Source organism: Coloeus monedula (assembly GCF_965178545.1).
Source record: "Coloeus monedula genome assembly, chromosome: Z".
Classification (NCBI taxonomy): Eukaryota; Metazoa; Chordata; class Aves; order Passeriformes; family Corvidae; genus Coloeus; species Coloeus monedula.
Window position 1 is genome coordinate 29,449,238 of NC_138822.1, and position 23,934 is coordinate 29,473,171.

General features: G+C 41.6%; 1 pseudogene across 1 annotated transcript in view; it reads left to right on the top strand.

The window, feature by feature from the left end:
* The first annotated feature begins 218 nt into the window (after positions 1 to 218).
* Positions 219 to 23,934, top strand: part of LOC309584779 (3'-5' RNA helicase YTHDC2-like) — a 28,577-nt pseudogene continuing 4,861 nt past the window's right edge. The window contains exons 1-25 of the transcript in view: positions 219 to 279; positions 1,041 to 1,131; positions 1,492 to 1,688; positions 3,291 to 3,490; positions 4,097 to 4,263; positions 6,706 to 6,808; positions 8,018 to 8,174; positions 10,334 to 10,427; positions 11,526 to 11,674; positions 12,053 to 12,188; positions 12,538 to 12,664; positions 13,675 to 13,740; positions 14,507 to 14,689; positions 14,860 to 14,956; positions 15,033 to 15,120; positions 15,222 to 15,302; positions 16,247 to 16,329; positions 17,642 to 17,747; positions 17,882 to 18,001; positions 18,349 to 18,621; positions 19,142 to 19,268; positions 19,750 to 19,955; positions 20,670 to 20,865; positions 21,988 to 22,097; positions 23,544 to 23,833. The product of the transcript in view is annotated as a 3'-5' RNA helicase YTHDC2-like (transcript). The remainder of the gene's footprint in view (positions 280 to 1,040; positions 1,132 to 1,491; positions 1,689 to 3,290; positions 3,491 to 4,096; positions 4,264 to 6,705; positions 6,809 to 8,017; positions 8,175 to 10,333; positions 10,428 to 11,525; positions 11,675 to 12,052; positions 12,189 to 12,537; positions 12,665 to 13,674; positions 13,741 to 14,506; positions 14,690 to 14,859; positions 14,957 to 15,032; positions 15,121 to 15,221; positions 15,303 to 16,246; positions 16,330 to 17,641; positions 17,748 to 17,881; positions 18,002 to 18,348; positions 18,622 to 19,141; positions 19,269 to 19,749; positions 19,956 to 20,669; positions 20,866 to 21,987; positions 22,098 to 23,543; positions 23,834 to 23,934) is intronic.

Here is a 23,934-nt window from a genome sequence, read left to right on the forward strand (position 1 = left end):
GTGGATACCCCACGCACGCCCGGCCCCGCCCTGCCGCCAGCGTCGCCCCCCGGGCCCGGGAGCAGCGCCCGCCGATCCGTGCCGGTGTCGCGGCGCTGTCGGGGCCGTGTGGCGGCGCTGTCGGGGCCATGTCGCGACACAGGCGGGTCGCGCGGCGGCAGCCCGGCGGGGCCGCGGGGGGCGCCCGGGCCGAGGCCCTCAGGGAGCTCGGCGTGGACGAGGAGGTGGAGATGGCGGTGCAGCTCGCCCTGGAGCGGTTCCGGAGCGGGGACGAGGCGGGTGCGCGGCCCGGCCCGGGGCGACCCTGCGGGTGTCGGGAGGGCGCTGGCAGCGGGTCAGGGAGGGGATCCTGCCCCCCTGCCCTGCCCTAGTGAGGCACAGCTGGGGTGCTGTGTCCAGCTCTGGGCTCCTCAGCACAGAGACAGGGAGCACGGTCAGGGTCCAGCAAAGGCCACAGACGAGATGAGATGAGATGAGATGAGATGAGATGAGATGAGATGAGATGAGATGAGATGAGATGAGATGAGATGAGATGAGATATGAGATGATGAGAGGTCTGGAGCATCTCTTCTGTGAGGAGAGTTGTGGGACCTGGACCTGTTTAGCCTAGAGGAGACTGAGTATAAATACGTATAAATATACGTATTGATATGAATGCGTATAGATATCTCCAAGATGAGTCCCAGGAGTGTGGTGCCAGACTTTCTGGTGACAGAACAAGGAGCAGTGGCCATAAACTAAAACCCAGGAAGTTGCACCTCAGCATGAGAAAGACCTTTTAGCCGTGAGGGTGGCAGAGAACTGGAACAGCTGCCCAGGGAGGACGTGGAGTCTCCCCCTCTGGAGACATCCCAAACCCACCTGGGCGTGCTCCTGTGTCACCTGCTCCAGGTGACTCTGCCTTGGCAGGGGGTTGCTCTGGGTGATCTCCGGAGGTCCCTTCCAATCCTAACAATTCTTTGATTCTGTAACACCAAGATAACATGTCAAGAATGCCTGTTGCATTGTTACTGGTTTTTTACTATTATTTATCATTCTAGAGATGGAATTTCCTTCTAGTTTCACTAGTACTGAAAGCACGTTTGTTCACCGGCTCTGTCAGTCTCTTGGACTGGTGTCTAAAAGCAAAGGGTAAGTTGGGGTACAATTTTCATTTTTTGGGTGCAGATGAATGGAATTTCATGACTGATGATAGCGTGATTGATGTTTCCAACATAGCCAACTCTGCTGCAAGGAATAGTATTAGAGAAAAAAGTGTAAAAGTAGGCATAGAAATAAGTATCTTTGTTTGTTTGGAAAAACTTGTGGCATGCTTTTTGAGATGGCTTGCTTTTATACTTCATGGGTTTCACGTGTCCATAAAAGAGGCTTCTCACCATGATCTCTGCTTTTTTTAAAGGTTTTGCATAGAACCTCATACCTTGACAGATAAAAGTTTAACCTAGAGTAGGTCACTTATTCCTACGATATGTTTTCTTTTCCCTCCGACAGAAAAGGAGCAAATCGATACCTGACTGTAAGGAAGAAGGATGTCTCAGAACTGACACACGCAGTCATGGCTTGCGACTTGGCTCTCCGTACGAAACACGCCGTTCGGAGCCTCATTCAGAGCTTTCCCGTCACAAACAAGGAACGCACGGAACTCTTGCCAAGGACAGAGCGAGGAAGTGCCCGTGCTATTGAATCTGGTATGTTCAGCGTGTCTTCGGATTTGGACTTGTCCGTCAACACCACTCGGAAAAACAACGTACGACCCGAGTACAAAACAAACCCCTTTCTGTTCTGTCCCCTTGCCTGCCCTACCATACACCTTTAAACAAACACATGGATTTTCTTTACTTTCAAGGTCTTTTATAACTGGTGTTGTGAGGAACTTGGGCAGTCGTATCACACACATTGCGATGTCTACCTTGTGCTGAGTTAATTTAGGATCTTTGAGCCAGTTCCAGCCAAATCTTTTCGGAAGCACATTTGTGAAATGTGGCTTCATACAAGTTCCATGAGGTGGGATTGAAGAGTCAGGTCTTACCGTGATGCCGTGTGAGAACACCCTTACGAAAGAATGAGGTTGGCTGTGCTGCTTACAGAAATTCACGTGCTTGACAAAGCAAGAAGTTTAGTTTTTGTTTCTTGATCTCTACAAAATAGATGTGATCCTTAAGACACTACTGTCCAGACTTCTTGATTTCTAGGATATGAAGGAGTTCACTGAAGACAAACATCTGATAAAATGTTGGGGTTTTTCTGAAAGCAACGCTTTTATCTAGATTACTGCTTTAACAGCTGTGAGTGGAAGAGCTATACTGTGTTTCTGTGTGCAGAGGTGGCTGTAGTGAAGAGAAAACACTTGTACCAATATGCCTTGTTTAATTAAATATTTCTGATATGTGGTGTCTGTTCTTAAAGCGCTTCCTTTGCTGCTTTTTTCAGTTGTTTCAGTTGTTTAATAGGATTGTTTAATGAACAGAGGGCAGCTATAGTAAAAGTACTGAAACACAATGTCTTAGAAATGTAAGGGGTAAGCTAATGAAGAGTCTAACCTTTCTCTTTCTCTGCTTTTCAAGCATGTATTTTTAGTTCTCCTAATCTTTTAGTCTGTGTTTGTCTTGGTACAACAGAGCTTGTAATTTAGCATGTGAATCTGTTAATGACGTTAAATATGTATAATTGAGTTTGCAGCAAGCTTTTCATTCTTCTGGAAAATAATGATCAAGGAATTACAGAGTAGCATTTGCAGTGCTGGGTTTGAAGCAGCTCCCTCAGAAGATGTGCACGTTTTTTGGCTACTTACGCACTGCTTTCTAACACACCACGCTGCTGCAGGACCCCCGATACGGCGCGCTTGGATTAGTACGATTTGGGGCAAATGCATGGAATAGCTTAAAGGTTGAACTCTGTGAGCGTGTATTTCTAGGGAAACTGCAGATGTGAAACGTGCATGCAGATACGAAGGCCACCAAAATACACCAGGCTGGTTTTCTCCGGTTTAGTTTCTCTTTCTCCTTTTGCTCTTTGTGGGCTTTTTTGGCATGGAGCAATGCTCTGGGAGAGTCTGGTTGTGTTTGAAATACCTATGAAAGTAATAACTGTTCTGAAAAATGCCTATTTCAAGCACCGTAACAGGACGTGTTGCTATGAGTCTGACTTCTAAATGTGTGCCGGGTTTGTCACTTTACCCACAGGGGTGCAGAAAAAAGCAGGCAGGTTAATTGTTAAGTATAATTTTTGAGCAGTGTTTTAGTGACCTTCCTCTGTGTCTGTATAAGTAAATTCGTAATTTCTCTTCACAGAAAACAAAGAATTGAACAAGACAAACGGTCGACTTAATGACGGTATCCCCCAGGTCCCAGTGAAAAGAGGGGAATCAGAGTTCGATTCCTTCAGGCAATCACTACCAGTTCTTGAAAAACAGGAAGAAATTGTCCAAACAATAAAGGACAATAAAATTGTTTTGATTATAGGAGAGACGGGATCGGGAAAAACTACTCAAGTATGTTTCCTCAATGAAATGAAAAAGATAACAGTATTTATACTAAACTAATGCCAATTTTGTAATATTTGTGGTAAGGGATATTTCTATGCTATTTTAAGGCTTTTGTTTTCCTGTGTGATTGAAAATCTTGTGTTCCAGTTCACTTTCTAGCTTTTGAAATACTAAGCCAGCAGATAGGTACTAAAAGCATAAATGGTTCCTCACAGTTTGCTGATAGATATAATTTTTTCATTAAAATATTACAAAATATTGTGGGGAAAGTAGCTGTGATGTTTGTATAACCCTTTTTCTTCTAAGGCTAGTTCTGTTCTTAGTACCCAGAGTAATATATTTTTTGTGTTAAAATGAGAGATTATCTGCAGGGCTTTTTTTCCTATAGATCTCTCTGAAGCAGGAGAGAGACACTTCAACTTTTTTTTAAAAAAAACCCTAAACAGGTTATACTTTGAATTTTATTTTATGCCCATTCAGGTGTATTTGCAGTGATAATCCTATTGAAAAGTCTGTTGCAACGTGTAGTACTGAGATGCAGTTAAATTGTTTCCCTGGGCTGAGAAAGCTGTGACTTTCTCAAAAAAGTAAATTTGAACCACTTCTTTCCAGATCCCTCAGTTTATCCTTGATGACTGCTACAAGAATGGAGCTCCCTGTCGTGTGTTTTGCACTCAGCCGAGACGTTTAGCAGCTGTTGCTGTGGCTGAAAGGGTGGCAGCAGAAAGGAGAGAGAAGATTGGCCAGACAATTGGTTACCAGCTCCGGTTGGAAAGCAGGTACTAATGGTGCTTCTAAGTGTCAGTTGATCTCGTGCTGGTATCGTGAATCTTGTGTACCTTTAAACTGCAGTATATTTGGGATGCAGCCCCATAAATCATAGGTGGGGTATGTTATTGCAGGGAAGGAAGACTTAGGAGTGAAAAGGACGGCTTTCTTCCTGTATTTTGCCGTTTCATGTAGTAGCTTGTCATATTGAACTGAATTTCAAGTGCTTTCTATTGGTTTCTTCTAGGGAGTGTGTGCATGTAAATCCTTGTCTGATTTCAGATCGAGTCTACACTTTCCTCTCTTCATTTTTTTTCCCCTCTCTACTTTTGACATGTGTGGATCCCAAAGTTCTGCAAGCTTTGAAGGTAGGTAGGAAGACCAGCATGCTGTAACAAACGTATATAGTGTGAGTTGGTATGGGTCATAAAAGGGAGAACAACAAAATTGGAAAGTGACTGATGAAGCTGAGCATTATTTACCAGTCCAGTTTGGGTTAAGTTTACTGTGCTTCAGCTTTCAAAACATGAAGTGATGTCAAAGTAGAGCTTTCAGTCACTTGATGAATTTGTCTGTGGAGCAGAGTGTGAATGGGTTTTTACATCTTTGCACTGTGTAGCCAGTGACATTTCAGGGAAGGGGCGACGGCTGGGATATGAGTGACCAGAAGGTGGCAAAAGGTTGTGTTGCTTGAATGAACGAAGATAACACACGGCGGAGGAAAATGAAAGTGCTTGAACAACAAAGCCAAGACAAGAATTGGAATGTGCATGGGAAAGCTCACGAGGCTATTAAGGGATTAGAAGAGCTAGTGAAGATGTATCACAAATAAGCTGAATGATTAATGTCTGGAATACTGGATACTGTGCTGGCAGAAGAAGAGCAAAGTAGATGAAAATGGAAGAAAATCCATCTTGAGAAGAATCAATGCATTTGCTCCGGAGAAACACTGAAGGGGAGAGATGACAATATTTCCAGCTGTGCACAGAAAAGATCTGGAGTGGAGGTGTTTAGGGGTGCTTATAGTAAGGAAGAAGTCTTAATTTTTTAAGTTTTCTTAATGGTCTTCTATAAAGAGCTGTGGAGGACAGTACAAAGGAGCTTTTTGGTTCCTTTGGGATGGCAGCACCAGCGAAAGTAGTGACAATTGCTGTTTTTACTGGGGCAGCTGACTCTGCCCCAGGTGTAGAATAGTTACACTTCAGTATTTTGACTTCCTGAAAAACCAAAGGATCAGCTGATTGCTTTGTGATTTAGTCAGCTGTAGTGTATTAGGTTCGCGTGACAAGGCTTTGGGAGCTGTGGGGCGGCTTTCTGTGAGAAGATGCCAGAAGCCTTCCCCGTGTGTGACAGAGACAGTGCCAGCCAGGACGGACCTGCCTCTGGCCAAGGCTGAGCCCATCTGTGATGGTGGTAGTGCCTCTGGGACAGCAGGGAATGGGGGAGAAAAACCTGCACAACAGAGGCCGCAGTCCAAGGAGAGCAGTGAGCGCATGTGAGAGGAGCACCTCTGCAGATGGGAAGGTCAGTGCGGGAGGGGAGAAGGTGCTCCAGGTGCCAGAGCAGCCCGGGGTGCAGCCCATGGTGAGGCAGCTGTGCTCCTGCAGCCCATGGAGGTGCATGGTGCAGCGGGGATCCCCCTGCAGCCCGTGCAGGACTCCGTGTTGCAGCAGGTGGGTGCTCGAAAGAGGCCGTGATCCTCTGGGAAGCCTATGTTGGAGCAGGCTCCTGGCAGGACCTGTGGCCCTGTGGAGAGAGCCCCCAGTTTGCTGTCAGGATTGTGACCCTGTGGGGGTCCCACGCTGGAGCAGGCTGTTCCTGAGGGACTGCACCCTGTGGAAAGGGACCTGTGCTGGAGCAGGTCCCTTTTATGAAGACCTGCAGCCCATGGGAAGGACTCATGCCGGAGAAGCTCATGGAGGACTGTTGCCCATGGGAGAGACCCATGTTCTCCTTATCCTGGTCCTGACCCTGTGAGTCTTCCATTGTATTTCCTCTCCCCTGCCCAGCTCAGGAGAGGAGGGATAGAGTGGCTTGGGTGGCACCTGGCATCCAGCCAGGCTCATCCCACCACGTGTAGGCAAATACAAAGGCTATATCCAAGCATATGCTGAGGAATTGGAACCTGGTTTTCCACATGGGATTTTCTAGTAAATTGAATGACATGGAGAATGACTGTTTCTCATGGTTCTGTTTAACTTTCTTACTTACTAAAATTTGATGTTTCCAATTAATCCATTGTTGAAAGTTAGGAGCGCAAGCACTAAGAGTTGTTAGGAAATGTCTGGGAATAGGCACAGTTTGAAAACAAGTGGTATGCAGGAGTTCTTTGGTGAGAGAACTGTAATGCCTCTTCTGGTCAGCAGCTGCTTTAATTTTTGAGCCATGGAAAGCTGCTAGCAGCCTTTAAGTGGTGCAAAACCCCTGAGTCGTCTCTGGGCTCTGTTCCATAGGGTTTCTCCAAAGACACTGGTAACATTCTGCACTAATGACATGCTCCTTCGCACACTGATGGCAGGAGACAGCACCCTCTCCACTGTGACGCATGTGATTGTGGTGAGCATCCTGTGGTCTTTCATGTGTTGCTTGTTAATTGGAAAATGAGGTCCTCGTTTGTTTTATTCAAATTTGCTGAGCGTTTTCGGTGGTTTTGTTTGGTGGAATCTGAATTGACTTTAAAGACTTTCTGAGTCCTTAGTGTAGCGTGCATGTTTTGTGCGCTTTGGTGCTTTTCTGTGTGTTTGCTTGTGTTTTTCCCTGGAAAAACGTCTTATTTTATGTTCATGCCAATAATTAGGTGTGGAATCAGGAGGAGTTGAGGAGGACAGAAGTGTAAATTTTTCTGAAATTCCTCTGTCGGCAGAAAAGCCTTAGGGAGGCTTAGATGTGATTGTGTCAGATATGATATGATTGTGTCAGAATTTCTGTTATCGTGTATTTGTTTCAGCAATACCAGGTTTTCAGTCCTTTTGTTTGCCCAGTGTTTCCAAGATAATGTGCAATCTAATTGCTAGCAAATTGTTCAGGAGCGTTCATTTGTGATTGTGTTAATATTCCTATTGTGGAATTCCGTAAGTAAGGGGAACCAGAATGTTGATGGCAAGATTTAAGTATTCCACTACTGAAGACAAAAAAGTCACGGTAAGTTGAGGTGCCTACCTGTTTATCAGAGTTAAAAAAGCATGAGAGTGGTCTATTAATTCTTGATGTCAGCCTACAAACCTTGTATTTGAGTCCTTGTTTCATTCATTCATAATACAAAACAAAACAGAAGAATGACAAAGATAATTAACCAGTTACGTCCTTAATTTATAGGCTTTGTGTATGACTTGTCTAAGCAATGTCTTTTTTTCTGATTATGTGGTGTCATACATTTCTTTAAATGCTCATCAGTTGTGAAGTGAGAATTTATTAAAATAAGATTTGTAGGATTTGTGGTTTGTGACCTTTTCTTGACATTTGGCTTCCAATACAAAATTAGAGAGGTTTCAGACATTAACTTTGGCCTCTGATTAAGGTGTGTGTGGCTTGTGCGTTGCAGTGCGCTCTGCTCTGATAAAAACTTTTTGAAACTTTTTTTTTGCTTGTGGATAGTTTAAAAAAACCCCCTTACCTTAACCTAGATTTACACAGTGTAAGGCCTCTGTAATGTACCACCAAATCATGTATTTTATTTTTTTTAAAAAAAGGGTTGTATTTGTCAGAAGTTATGATCTTGAATCTGTGATGTTTGTTTATCTCTTGGTTTTTTTCCTTTTATTACAGGATGAAGTACATGAGAGGGATAGGTTCAGCGACTTCTTGCTAATAAAACTGAGAGATGTGCTGCAAAACCAGAATAATTTAAAACTAATTATTTCTAGTGCTGCTCTAGATGCAAATCTTTTTATTAGGTATTTTGGAAGCTGCCCAGTAATACACAGTAAGTACTTCTCTTAACTCTTAAATCTGAGTATACCTGCCCCAGACGCACAGATTTCAGTGAACTGTAGCAAACTACTCTGAGTAAAGGCACGTGGTGAATACACTGAGAATTACAGCAGTGCCTGTTCTTTGTGTCTTCAGGTTTCTTGTTTCTTAACTATTTGCGCCTACTTCAGAGGGAAGTGTTTTTATCGCTGGGAGTTCTGTAAATGCAGGAATGTCCTGGCCCTCTCCACGTTTAATTCAAGAAGTAGGAAAAGGTTATTGAAGTGCTGTCTCCATGCTGGTACAGGACTTAGGAGCTACATTAGTGTGATGCATATTAATACATTGCAGCAGATTCTAATTCTTCAGATCTCATAAAGGTTGTTACTGGATAAGTCGCAGATAACTGTACCTGTTCAGTTGAGAAATACAGGAGGCCTAGGCAGGTTTGGTTTCATGCTTCAATCACATGATTCTTTGTTTTAAAGGAAATTAGTAGCTGTTCCTCTGGGTAAATACTCAGAAAAGACATCCAGTTTCTGTTAGTTTATGGTCAGCCTCGGTTACCTGCAGTTAGATGACTTTCAGATGCAAAGAAAAGTTCCCATTATTGCTGCTTTAATTTCATTTGACTGATCTTTAGGAGAGGCAAAATACAGATGTGTGGGAGATGGGGGGTTTGCGTGGGCTTGTTTTGTTTTTCCCACCCTCCTGGCTTGCAGGTTTTCTGCATGGGTGACCTCCTCTGGCAGCTTGCAGTCCTCTTCCTTTTTCAACAATGATGTCCAAGTTTATTGTCTTTTCAACAGTAGCTTTTAAGAGAAATGCTTTATTTGACAATCAGGTAGACTCTCTGCATGTCAGCCTGTTTTTTTAAAAATCTCAACAGTTCTAGGAAATGGGTGGCATCAGTTATTGGTTTGTTTTAGCAAATGTTCGTGACAAGGAAACCTCGTTGGTTTTTTACAGATAGAAGTGTTTCTTTCTAGTGCCCAGTCCTGAACTTCTGCCTAGTAAAATAAGGCTTGCAATTTGTTTGAGACAGGAATCTGTCTCAATTACACATGATTTCATGTTCTCTGAATTTTTTTTTGCAAGGGAGAGCCTCAGCTGTGATTGCTGTGTGGCTTTCCAGTTTCCTCTTCTTGCAGCTTCCTATTCTTTTAGATGAGAGTATATTTGTTTTGGAAATTCTGCTGAGAGTCGCTCCAGTTTACCACAGTGGTTATGCTGGTTGTGTAGCAGGCCAGTAGCAATTGGAAAGATGTTTTTTCCTTTTTTGTTTTTGAGAATTTAAGAATTAAAAGAAGCAGCTTTAGACTTCTGTCTGTTAATGTAATGAAAAAGGTTTGCTTCTCCTTCAGCAATATGACTGACAAAATCCTGACCACAGAAACCAACATTTTGTAGTTGTGGATTGCTGTAGTACACAGAGTTTGTGATGGGTGTTGGAAGGCTTCCTCTATGACAGCTTCTCGAAGTATGTGAACTGTAGATGGTTCTTTCTGAAGGAAAATCCTGAGTGATCTAAAGTCATCTTAAGGGACCAGAAATCAAAATGTTGAGATTTGAATTCTTCATGTGAAAAGCATCCTTTAATGTTCACAGATAAGGTCTAGAAAAGAGTCATGTTGAAAAAGAAGTAAGGATAAATTATTAGAGGTAAAGACCACTGGGATGTCTCATCTGTCCAGAAGTATTCAGTAAAGAAAGCCCAGCTTTGCTGAATCAGTTGAGGACGCTGAGAAAAGTCTTATCTCCTCACACACTTCTCATGAGAGAAAGTAGTTCAACACAAAGATGTACTGTCTCCTTGAGGAGTCTTGCACAAAGCTGTATTAATTGCTTGTTAAATAATTGCGTTTTTACTCCAGGTGGCAGGCTTACATGGTGAGTTCTTGTTTGTAACCCTAAACAAAAATGGCTGTTTTCTTCTTCTCATTTTAAAAAATTGCAGTTAATAACTCTGAATCTTATGAACATCTCTTGCTATAACAGCTGATATAATTGAAGAGGTTAATGAGAAACAAGATAGCATTTGACTTTGGAAATGTTTTGTTTTGTATAATTTTAAGAAAAATGAACTCCATTGAAGATAATTTTTTTTAAAAAATAATGCTCTAAGTGAAGCTGGGGAATATCTCATCTTTTATGGAATTTTTGTACTTTCAGTCCAAGGAAGACCTTTTGAAGTTTAAGAGATGTTTCTGGAGCACTGGGTATACAAACAAAGGGATGGTAAAGTACAAAAAAGAGAAGCAGCAAGGTTGGTGACCTAGTTAATCGTAAGGGTTGGCAATGAGAAGCATTGCTTGATTGAACAAACGATTAACAGGATGATTTTCTGTTAAAATTCCAAAGTCAGGAGATGAAGTGAGACGTGATTAGATGACAGCAAGTGTCTTTAAGCTCTCAGCATTTGCATTATTGAAATGTAATGTTCATGGAAGTTCTTGCAATTAAAGAAGAAAATTCACTTTGATTGAGTGGTTGCATTCTTTTTACTTTCAGTTGATAAATGTCTTATTTTTTCTAATTGTTATGGTGTAGAATTACATATAATTGGGGGCTCTGCCCACATGAAAACTACAGGAGCAGAGGATGCTCTGTACCTTTGGGTGCAAATGCAAGTGCAGCTGTTAAAGGAGGCAGGATTTTGTACATCTTGCACAAAATGTACAAGTTGTTCCTATTAGTATTTTTCACTGCATTCTTCAGACATGGATGTATTTTTTAATAAGCATTCACACTCTTAAACTAAGTATAATTGGTTTTCAGTTGATTAAGTAGCTATTACTTCAGCAGTTTTTCTGGCAACTGAAAGTAATGATCCTAATGATCATTTAAGGAAAATTTTAAAAAAAGGCAAACCCCAAACTATAACATACAGTCCTGACTGGATGTTTATCCCGGTGCTCGGTTGCGATCCCTGTGGATAGAAAAGTTCAGTTAAGACACTGGTGTCTTCTACTGTTTCTTCCACTTGCATACAAAAATAAGTTGTTACGTGCAGGGGCTGTATCACTTGTCTCCAGAATTCCACTTCTGGAGAAAGATCTGGGCTGAGATTGTGTAGAAGGTAATTCCTTAGGAAGCTCCTTTGACTGCAGTAATTTGGAATAATGGAGGCTTAGGGGGTTAAACACCAAAATGGTGGGGTTTACCTTCTTCTCACAGCACTTGTTTGCAGTGGTGCCCTTTGGGTACCCTTAAACACGTCATTTATGTTGGACTGGTAGCAGCATTGTAGATTAAATAAAGCTGATTAGGTAAAACTTTGAGCTGCTGTAATTATTTTTTAATAGAAAACAATGGATAATAAAGATGACTCTAAAAATTTCTTGGGAAATACTTTGCATTCTAGAAGAGAAACAGAAAACCACTCTTGCTGAGTGGTGTTCCGCTCAAGAAAACACCAACAAACTGGCATGTCGGAGACAAAAATCAGTTCCAAGGGCAAATGAAGAGTACAGTCTGTTGGATGATGGTGGTGACACAGTATTTAATCAACTGGTAAGATTTTCCTTTTGTTGCGAGAGAAGTTTATATTTGTGTTCCATTACTAGCCGTTTAAAGTGTGTTATCTGAAGCGCCGTAGGCTCTCAGGTATTAACGCGTTTTAAGGGTCGCTTTACTAGGACGAGCTGCTCTGGCTGAAGTGGGCTTTTCGGTTACGGTGGTGGTACGCAGCTTTTCCTCAGATCAAATGGCTCGACTGCCCCTGTGTGAGTCCTTGCATAGGACACAGTCAGTGCTTTAACTGATGCCTGAGTGGTGGATTTCTGATTGCTGCTGGGAAAACGAGCTGTTCAAATTCTTTGTGGGTAATGTGTGAGAATAGAGACACCTCTTGGAAGAGATTCATCTTTCAGTGTTGTTTTGTCTCATCAGACTGAAAAAGATGTGAATTGCCTTGAACCGTGGATAGTAAAAGAAATGGATTCCTGTCTGTCTGACATCTGGTTGCATAAAGATATTGATTCCTTTGCTCAGGTGTTCCATCTAATTTTAACTGAAAATGTCAGTGGTAAGTTTTGTATGTTATTACATAACAAAAAAGCAACCACAAATTCATTTAAATTTCTATGGCTACTTTCATCTTCAGTTTCAAATGTTGTTACTTTTGCATTCTGATGCCTACTGAAAAAATGAATAGGGCTAGCAGAATTAATGAGTTGTTTAGTTCATTGTTGTTGTTTCGAAGTATTGGCAGAAGTGTGCTTCTAAAACAATGTGGAATTCCCATGAGCTGGCTGCAGAGATGAGTGAGGAAACAAATTCTCTTTGGGCTGGAATTTGAAAGCAGTATTTGTAGAATATTTGGAAAAAAAAATAACATTTCTCTTGGGTTTGCTGATTTTTTTTTTACTTCTCAGTTGATTATAGGCACAGTGAGACCGGTGCGACTGCTCTGATGATTTCTTCAGGGAGAGGCTTTTTGAGTCAAGTAGAACAGCTGATCAGTATGGGAGCAAGTACCCACTGCAAATCATCCAATGGCTGGTAACAAACAAACAGAGAAACCAAAAGATAGATTTATTTGTCAACATAGGAGAGAGAAAGAAAATTGTGTAACATCTGAATTAATTTGCTAACTTACCAGACTGCTGTAAGAGCTATAGATTTTGACAGCCTAAACTGTTTCTAACTTCTGTTGAAGCACATTGTTTTCTGTAAATTCTACATGGAATTCTTAATTACGCGGTCTTGATTATGGGCTATAAGCTTGGTTTCAGTATGTCTTATTTAAGACACTGGTTAGTGGAAAGACTGTAATCTGCTGAATTCCACCAGAATGTTTGGTGATTCTTATTTTCATGGAGTTACCTGTGTAAGAAGATCTTTGTGTTATGTTTCTAAATATGCTGTAGCATGTAAAAATATTTGTGAATCTGTCAAGACTCAAGCTTTGTGGTCATGAAGTGTGTCTTCATATAAACAGGAAGTACAGAAAGTAATTGTAGTATGGAAGGCTAAGAATTAGGATTCCAGGGCTCTGATATTTGGTACCAACACTTGAAAAACTTGGGAAGGAATGCAGTTTAAAGGTAAACCAGTGAACTGCACTGTGAGGAGGACAACTTCTGAAAGGCATGAAATAGCCCAGTATTTTCCCACATTTTGATGAAAAACGCCTGGGGTGTGACTTTTTGGGACGACTTAAAGGGTACTGCAAACAGGCAGGTCTGATCTCTGCACACTGGTGTGGGCTTTTTAAAGGAATGGCACACTGTTCCTTGTTCCACGTTTCCTTGTGCGTGTTTGTGTTGTCCTCCTGTGTAAAACTGACACTCTTGTGTGGTAAGGAGCTGAGTTACCTGAAAATCGGGTCGCTGTTACACGTGTTCATGCACTTCAGAATGGGAAGTCGCAGATCCAGCAATAACAGCATTGCTAGCAATACAGAAGTGGACACAAAAGTGTGGTGTCAGCTGTCTCCTCGCATGACGTGCTATTCATAGTCGTCTTTTGAAGTGGAAAATCTGGTCAGAATACCTGTGCCACTCTTTCAGGACGGCTGTGGACTGGGCTAGGCGCTTCAGACAGACAGAGGTTGTTGATCTGTTGGAATCCTACAGGTGAGCTGTAACTGCTTTGCAGAAGGAGTTGTGGTGAAAGGAAGTTTGAGGTTTGTGTTCTTTTAATCAGAACAGGTTTTAGCTTTTTATGCTTTAAAATCTGGGCTAAATAGCAATACCTTTTTTTTGAGAATAGGAATATTTCAAAAGCAAAGAACAAAAACGTTTGTAGTCAGTGTCATGTTGTTTAGGCTAGCACAACTTGCTGATTCTATACTATGAACCATTTTATCTTCACATGCTTATTTTGGAAACAAATCTGTCATGTGTTTTTATCTGTGTATTGTTGATACACAATAGACATAGTAAAGAAACTTTATCGAAGTAACGTGTACACTAGGCCATTCAAGAATGCTTCTTTGATTGACTTACAGCTATCAGAGTTGAGGTAGTGTTTTGTAAAGGTTACATTATTCTGATTTCTCTTCGTGTAGTTTCTGCTAGTGGGAAATTTTTGGAAAATACGTATCTTTTAAATATTTTTCCTTGAACTGATAAACGAGAAATGTCTTCAAACTTTCATTCACTTACGGTTGTGTCTCAATGAAGTTTAAGAAAACTAAAGTTAACACTGAAAATTGGAAGTTGCATGCTTTGTTGGGTTAACATTTAAGTCAGTGAACAGTACTAGTACTGTGATTCTCTTCTGCTACACTTAAAAATAAAAATTCAAGACCGGTGGTCATGTTGGTCTTGATCTAAGTTTGAGTTGATGGCTGAATGCAAACCTGAAGGGAACAGCCTTCTGCGTATTTTTTTATTACAGTGCTTCATTCGGATTTGGAAATCTGGATGAAAGTTCCCTGGTCCAAAAAAGTGGTAGTGACCTTAGTGCAGAGGACAGACAGAGAGCTACTGACAGCTTATCATCACAGCTTTGATGATGAAAAAGTGGATCTGGATCTGACCATGCACTTACTCCACAGCATCTGTCGTAGCTGCGATGCGGGTAGGTAAATACCCACACTCCCAGTGAATTGTTGTGGATTCAGCTTCTGATGAATCCTGCTCGCTCTTTGGAAATCCCCAAAAGTTAAAACCTTCCGAGTGCTGGTCTGCGTGGCGCTGACGTATGTTTGAATCTTCTGTTTAACTCTGCAAACCCACTTCCTTCTTTAGGAGCCATTTTAATACTTCTTCCTGGATATGATGAGATAGTGAGCCTGAGGGACCGCATTCTTTTTGATGACAAGAGGTTTGCTGATAACGCTCCCAGGTAAAACCTTTAGTTTCTGTGGCTTTCCATTGCTTCTTTAAAGGATCCTTGAAACGTGCTTTTTGTCTTGCATTAGATACCAAGTTTTCATGCTTCATTCGAGTGTGCAGACTTTGGATCAGAAAAAAGTGCTTGAAACTCCACCTTCTGGCGTCCGCAAAATCCCAAGTATCAGAGGGCTTGGTCAGATGCGACAGTGATCTATTTTGCCTTTGCTTCTACAGTTACTATAGTTTTGGTTGTTTGGTTGGTTTTTTCATTGCAGATTCTTTCTACTAATATTGCAGAAACCAGCGTAACAGTCAGTGATGTTGTATTTGTCATTGACTCGGGCAAGGTGAAAGAGGTACGGCTGCCTTAAATTGTCTTTGGGAAGTGAACTTCCTAGTGCCATTCTAAAACACACGGTGCATGAATTTTGGAGAGCTTTTTTTTTTAACTTATCAGTAGGCTGAGAGCTAGTGCCTGTCAGGCAACAGACCTCACTGAGAAGTTTCAACATCCATTTGTTCTATGACAAACACTGTAAATAGCTAGCTGTCTAAAAGCCCTGTAAAAACTAACGTAGGTTGAGGTGTTGATGGATCTTTCTTTTTTTTTGTAATTTGGTATTTCGGTTTGATTTTTAAAACAAGTCCTCCGTTTAGACCACCACCTTCTGAGACTTGGAGGACACTGGGAGTTCCTTTTGTCCTACTATTGTATCAAGTCCAAAAAGAACCCATTAAGCTTTTAAGCACTTTTTTGGGTGTGTTGCATGCCTATTCCTAAGTTACTTGTTCAAGAAAAGTGAGATAACATAACGAGGCAATTTAAGACCTAGTGTATGGCTTTGAAAATGGAGTTGGATTTCGTAGGAGGTACACACACCAAATTTCTGAAGTTCTTACAATACAGTTTCTTTTGGTAATTTTACATCAAATCTAGGAAAATAAGGAGGTAATTTCCAAGTGAGATAAAGAGGAAAACTTTATTTGGTATAATAATGTATTTTTGCTTGCTTTGTGATATCTCAGGACGCAGACCTGACATATCTTTTACTGACTTGCAATTACCTGTTGACTAGAAAAAGTTTAATTTTGAGAACTGTGTAGCACAAAGATACTGCAAAGGAGGTACCATCATAAATTCACGGGAAACTGAGACGATATCTTTGTGCCAGAAGCTGCTGTATATATTACTATGTCATACTTTTTAGAGAACTTCTGTTGGTAATCTAAATAACTAGTAACTTCTATTTCATGTGCCCTATTCAGTCTTGGGCTTATGTACCTTTCTTTGTTTTTATAGAAGTCTTTTGATACACTGAGCTGTGTTACAGTGCTAAAAATGGGGTGGATTTCAAAAGCCAGTGCTATCCAGAGAAAAGGCAGGTAATAAATGCCTCATAATGGTTCTTATTTCGCAGATCTCCACCGTCCTGTGTGTTAAGAATAAAGCACACAGCATAATAACTGTTTCTAGCCTAGTCCAGTGTCGTGTTGGACAATGGCCAGCACTCATTCTCTGCAGATGAGTAGGGGTCAGCATGTATTTCCTTGGAATCATTTCCCAAGTTGTAGAAAAGTGATGCTCAGGCATTTCCCAAAGGTCTAGGTTGTTTTCCACCCCATTAATTTTTAGCGGGGGGGGGGGGGGGTCCCACGTGCAGGAGAGGCAGCCTGAGACACAACACGAACACCGATACGATTTGAGCATCGTGCTCCCGTTTTATTGTTTACCTTCACCAAGTTAGACTTTTTCAAAGTTCACGCCCCTTTCCCATGAGAAAGCCTCTAAGCAGCGGGGCAGCTGACCAGTGTATGCCTTTTCCCAAGGCTGTTCAAGGCTGCCGGCTAGCAGGTGCCTTGCAAGCCTATCTTCAGCCTGAGGCCCCGTCAGGGGTACTTCTGCAACAGCCCTGGGATGCCCAAGCTCTCCTGGGGTATCTCATGCCCCTGTTCCACAAGGAATTCCTCTACATTAATTTGTTCTCCTTCCTCTTCCTCCCACGTAGCACCAGCAGTCACAGTGTCCACCTGTTTTCACACCTTGTCTTTGGGCAGAGGACTGCCTATTTCACTTTCTCCAAACTATCCACGACTTAACAGGCCATGATCATATTCTTCCCAACACTGTGGGTGAGGGCTTGGAAGTTTTGTAGCAACAAATGCCCATCAATTGCCAGCAAATGCCCAAACAAATGTTTCATCAATTCTGTTGGCATTAAGCTTCAAGTATTTGTGTGTGAATGTGAGAATTTGCTGTCTCTGTCCCTTCAGTCACAAGCTGTTTAATCTTTATTCTACCTTTTACTCCAAGAGTAACTTGAGTTTGGGGGATGCGCAGGGAAGAAACGAAGTTCGCAGCTTAGATTCCTTACAGCAAAGGATGATTGAGATTTGGACTGGTCTTAGGTTAGCAAAAAACCCACAGCCTTTACTTAGATGAGCCTTGTTTTTGTTTCTCCAGATTTCTCAGTGTTGGGTTAAAATTACAATAAAAAATTTCCATGCCATCAAAAATAATCCACGCTTGGAAAACTCACACTCTGTGTGTGACTTACACTTAGCAACACCTTCTTCACAGAACTGCTTCTGCTTTTCCATTCTAAGTTTCTGTGTCTGTTTGCTGGCTTTTGGTTGGTTGGTTTTGTTTTTAGAAAAAAATCCTAATTTTCACAACTTCCCATACTTTATTTTCAAGGGCTGGGCGCTGTCAGCCTGGAGTCTGTTTTCGTCTCTTCAGCAGGCTCCGATTTCAGAATATGTTGGAATTTCAGTCTCCAGAACTTCTAAGAATGCCACTTCAGGTGCATGTTCAGTTTGAAATTGTAACTTCAAAAAATTTAATGTCATCAAACCATACTATTAATTGCAAAAAATCGTGTGTTGGGTTTGTTTCCAAGTCTTAGTAACCTTTTTTCTTCTGCCTTTGAACTTGCAGGAGATTTGTTTATACACAAAGCTTCTGGCTCCAATTAATTGTCCAGTTGTGGACTTCCTTATGAAAGCTCCTGATCCTCCGCCTGCTCTAACTGTCAGAAATGCTGTGCACATGCTTAAGGTCAGGAAAGGAATAGGTTTAGGTGGGAATTTCATTTGATTCCATATTTGTGGTGTAGCAGCCTATCTTACTGGCTTCTGTTTGTACTGAAGCTGTTTTTAATTACTTCAGGATGTTTTGAATTTTTGCTTATTACCTGTTTTCATTTTGTGTGTGGGGATGTGTTTTTCCATGTCGGGGAAGAGAGTGATTCAAAGTCGTCTCTGTTAATAGCTGGACTTGCTGTTTTAGTGTTTGGGAAGAAGTCTGGTTAATGCCCAGTATTCACATCCTTTCTGCTTTCACTGTAAACTGATTTAGTCCACTGTCCCTGTCCCCCTCTCCTTTGTTTGTTTGTTTATAAACAGACCATAGATGCCATGGACCCTTGGGAAGATCTCACTGAGCTTGGTTACCACCTCACTGAATTACCTGTAGAGCCACACCTGGGTAAAATGGTGTTGTATGCTGTTGTGCTGAAGTGCCTGGATCCTGTTCTGACCATTGCCTGTGCTCTTGCCGGCCAAGACCCTTTTGTGCTGCCCACGCTGGCCTCCCAAAAGCGTGCAGCCATGCTGTGCAGGAAGCGTTTTGCTGCAGGGACGTTCAGTGACCACATGGCCCTGCTCAGGGCTTTCCAGGTAGGATTTCAGTTCAGAGAGTACTCATCACAGGAGATCACCCATCAAGGCAAATAATGTACCAGTCTGCTTGGATGTAGAGTGGTGGATTGTGATTAAGGCCTTGGAGAAGACGTTATTTTTGCCTAGTGGCTTTCCTGTGTGTTGGACTCATCAATGTGTGAGGGAACACTTTCTGTGGTATGTTTTGTTGATGTTTCCAAACCTTACAAGATTGTGAGCGTTCCAGCCATGTGCCAACAGTGTGGCTCTTTACATCCTACTACACTGATAACTTCAAATCATGATCTTAATGTAATGATCTTTATTGAATTAATCATTTTAACTTGACGTAATGATCACTGGAGTGAACAGGTAAAGAGAATCTAATTCTTGAAATTAGAAAAAAAATCTAGTTTGATGCATTTACTTCCAGAGTGGGTTTTGCCTTCATTTTATTGACATAAATGTAATTTTTTTAAAATGCATTTTTTAGTTTTAGCTAGTCAAAGTGATAGGCAAATGTGAAAAACGTTTTCAGGCGTGGCAGAAGGCGCGCGCTGATGGCTGGGAGAGAGCCTTCTGTGAAAAGAACTTCCTATCCCAAGCCACGATGGAAATCATCGTAGGAATGAGAACACAGCTGCTTGGCCAGCTTAGAGCCTTGGGTAAACAGCTTGGAAGAAATTTTAACCTCGTTTTAAAGTCCAGCCTATAGAAATTGTAACAGAAATAATGTTCACTGGTGTCATTTTTCTTACTTAATTTGAATCAGACCTTCACGTACACGTTGATGCGGGGTATGGTGTAGATGAGGAACTGTGGCTGATCTAACCGGAGGCCTCCTCATCTCATCTCCACATGGCACTGCATTTCAGTGTTGAGATGAATTTCTTTGGGTCATTATGTTTTAGTAAATTATTCCCATAGGAAATGTCTTTGTATTGTAGAAAGTAATTGTATTCTGTGTTAGTGTGCAACCCCTTATCGGGAGGGATTTCAGTGTAATGGTTTCTTCTTGATGCTGTTAAGGTTGGCAGTGGTGAAAGATGCAACAAATTAGTAGTTTATTTCACCTTTGCTTTCAAATTCCTTTTGGGAACCAAACACAAGCTAACATGGCACCGTTTTGTCCTGTTCTTCTGACAGGTTTTGTGAGAGCCAGAGGAGGAGCTGCTATTAGAGATGTTAATACTAACTCTGAGAACTGGGCTGTAATTAAAGCTGCCTTAGTGGCTGGGATGTATCCCAATCTTGTGCACGTAGACAGAGAAAGCCTGGTGTTGACTGAACCAAAGGAGAAGAAAGTGCGATTTCATCCTACCTCTGTTCTTGGTCAATCTCAGTATAACAAGGTAAAATCACTTTGAATTTATAGCTCACAAAATAGAGCACTAGAATCTATCAGATGTTTTAGAAACGTCTTTTCCTAGTTGTCAGTACTTTAAAAGCAGCAAGGGCATTAAACACTGCAGCTTTAGAAAATACTTTTCCTACCAGTTGGTAGAATTGGAGTTGGTTCATTTTTCCATTGTTTCAATTAGTCCTTTCTCCAGATGGAACAAGGCAAAATGACAAAAAACCACCCCTAGTTGTAAAATTGTTGTAAAGATATAATCTCTTAAAAGCAAGAAGTTCTGCTCTGAAACTTTTCTTCTTTAACATCTCTTTTTAAAGCAAAGTATTTTGTTTCATGGTGGTAGGATAATTTGTGCATCTGGTTGAATTCTCTCATGCTTTTTTATTTGCATGTATATTTTTATTTTTATTTTTATATAGGTATATATTATATATGTATATAATTATATACGTATTTCTTCCTAAAGATACAGAATCACAGAAGGGTTTGGGTTGGAAGGGACCTTAAAGCTTATCTCGTTCCAGCCCCCTGCCATGGGCAGGGACACCTTCCACTAGTCCAGGTTGCTCAGAGCCCCACGCAGCCTGGCCTTGAACACTGCCAGGTTGAGGCATCCACAATGTCTCTGGATAAAATGAGAAAGATGTTAAAATGTATGTTAACTACAGGTAGAGGGTATAATAGCCCAGTCTTACCTGCTCTTGCACAGGTTCCCCCAGCAGATGGACAAGCTGCAGCCATCCAGGCCCTCCCTACAGACTGGCTTATCTATGACGAAATGACGAGAGCTCGCAAGACAGCAAACGTCAGGTGCTGCTCTGTTGTGACACCTGTCACCGTGTCCCTCTTCTGTGGACCAGCCAGACTGCCAAGTAATGCCTTGCAGGCATCTTCAGCCTTCCGAGGTACACTGGAGTGTGGATTTGGAATGTTTCCATTGGCATGCACCAGTGTGTGATGTGCAAAGCTTCTTTTTCAGTCATTTTTAATGCATATGTTGGTGACTTCTGAAATAACAGTGTAATGATTCTTGTAGCTATTCAGGAATAGTTTGTAGGTTCTGTAACAAATGTCTCAGTTTTGGGATTCCTTACAGATCCATATCCATAATTGACACAGTTCTGGGGTCTCAGAAACTACAGTGCAGTTTGTAAGGAGAGAATGCAGCCACAATGTCTAATGATAATACTAGTACTGAGAAGCGTAGCATGTGTGTTCTTTTTCTCCAGACTGCTTTATTTGATACTTCAGACCAGATTATTCAAACTGAATAATTTAGAAACAATCAATGTGGCAAACAAGACATACTGCTTCTAGCTGACACATGCATTTTCAAGATATTTTCCACTGATGATTTCTAATGTCAATTAGCTGTGCTGTTAACTAGAAGTAATGGAGAATATATAGAAATTTCCTTTTTTTTCTTATTTAAATGGAGTGCTGTAGGAATGGAAGCAAAAATAACTGCTGCTATTTCTCATAGGTTGAATCAAACTGAAAGTCCAACTTATTTGTGAAGCTTTTCTGTCTTGCTTTTAAACTGTTGACCTTAGAATAGTGTTCATGCTGATTGAATTGCGCTCTAGGAAATAAGGATTCCTAATTAATAGCCATACGTATCTATAATTTTCTTTTTCTTACTAGGTCTTTATCTAGTAATCTAGTAAAAAAATCTGCTCTTTTACTAGGAAATAGAGCCACGTGTGGTTTTACAAACAGCTTCAGGCAACAGCTGGATTGTGGCTTGTGAATACTGGTGAAGGTACATGAGTTGAGTCAGACCACGTCAGTACAGGTTTTTACACAGTAGGATCTTCAGCAGGTCTGGCTACTTGATTGCTCCTATCTGGAGCAAAGACTCTGCAGTGTATTTGCAGAAAAGAAGAAGTAGTTTTACAACAGTTTACATTGTAAAGTCAGTTTTAGAAGGAAAAGGATTTATTGCTGGTAATGCGGTAGTGTTCAGGTTTTTGTATATAAGTAGAAATAATACAGAAATGCTAATGCACCTTTTCTCTTTAATTCAGGGGGAGGGGTATCTAACGATAGCAGTGACAGTGAGATGGAGGACAAAACAACTGCTGATCTGGCACTACTGAAGCTGGATGAATGGCTTCATCTCAAACTGGACCCTGAAGTACGTAAGAAATCACTCCTGTGTTTGCTTCATGTAGAAGGATTATAAAAAGATGTAAAAAGGTTTTTGTAACGTTTGAGTAGCCAGGAATTTTCTCTAAGAATGTCATGGTCCGTTGGGGTCTGTCAAACTAAGTACTCTGTGATTTAACCCATATTTCGTGAGCTCATCAAGAGTTAAAGGGCTTCAATCCCCTTTGGCCCAGAGCTGTCACATGAATTCACGTATTCAACGTGCAAGTCGCAAGGTTTTGTAACCTACCACCCATACCTTTCAAACCTTGTACCTATGAGCAAAAAGACAAAAAATAATTGGTCACCTAATCCAACAGTGAGAGTGCTCTTCCCTCTTCCTCCATCATGGGGTGTGGGTGTCTTGTCTCTCACATGAGGGAGCAGGAAAGCCTCAGCAGTCCAGATGCTGTTGGATCTGCTTCAGAAACTTTCTGGGCAATATGATGTTTTATGTGTCTGAGCTTGGCAGTTTTGTCTGTTTCCACAAGTGAGCACATTCTGAAGAGGCTGCCAGACAAAAGATAAGGGCTGCAGGGGACAGCAGGCTGCAGGTGACAGTGGCTGCATAATGGCCCTTTTGCTCCTTCTGGCCTCCTGTCCTGCCTGTGTGGTGCTCCATCAGGCCACAGCATGAGCTGGGATAGCCAAAATCTGAGCAGGAGCTGAGAGAACAGCCACATTGGCATATTGTGTTTTTCTTTCTCTGGGAGCATAACCACAATCGGATCGAAAAAGGAGCACTTGAAGCTGGAGCTGCTGAAAGAAAGTTGCTATCAGATTTCGGAAGGAGAAATAAAAACCTCTTTGAAACAGAAGGCTTTAGGTCATTGAAGAGCTGTGGCTGTGGTAGGAGGTAGTTTATGGATCATGAAACCCTGGAACTTACCAGCTCTAATAATAATGCTGTCTGTCCTAGACATGTCCAGAAGAGTGATTTTTAAAAATTCTTTTTTCAATGGAAGCATTTCTGATAACATGGGAATTAGACTCTAGTCTTCTGAATTTAGTCATTGCGTTTGAGCAGAAGTCTGTGTAAGAAAAATGCTGCTTAGAGCTCTTTTCCCTCAGGTAGGACTGAAGAGTGCATGAGTACAGATTGATTTGATAGGAAGGGCATAAAGCATGAAAAAAGTGGGTTTTCTGGAAAGATAAAAAGGAAAAAAATTCTGTGGATTTACAATGCAATGTTAAGTTTAGTACAGAGCTAAAGGAAATGTTCCAAAAATTACCTTGCGTCCAAGGAGAAAAATGTAAATTAACATCTTACTTTAAGTAAGAGTTATTCCCCCTCCCCAAGACCTTGGTCTTGCCTTTCAGTTTGGACCTTGTTCTCACTGGAATGTGAGGTGCTGCCTGATAGGAAGGAGTAGGGTACTCTCACCTGCCTGATGTAATTTTCATCAGTCTGTAACAGAATTGGAATTCATTACGGGCTGCTGGGATGCTGTTGCAACTCAGGCAGAAGTGGCACAGTTTGTTCCTGCGTCGTATGCGAGCTCCTTCTAAACCGTGGTCTCAAGTTGATGAAACAACTGTAAGAGCAATTACAGCTGTTCTGAGTGCTGAAGAGCAGTCTGCAGGTCTGCAGCAGCCTTCAGGAATTGGCCAGAGACCGAGACCTGTGACTTGTGAAGAGCTTCCTTTGGCATCTACATGGAAGTCAACCAACAGTAGAAAAAGCTCAACAGAAACTGAATTCTCTGACTCCTCTAGTGCTGAAAAGTAAGATGTTGAGGTCTTCTAGACACTGTAGGTTGCAATTTATGTATGCAAGCATCACTTAAATTTCTGCTAGTAATAAGGAGGTGGAAATAGTGGCAGTA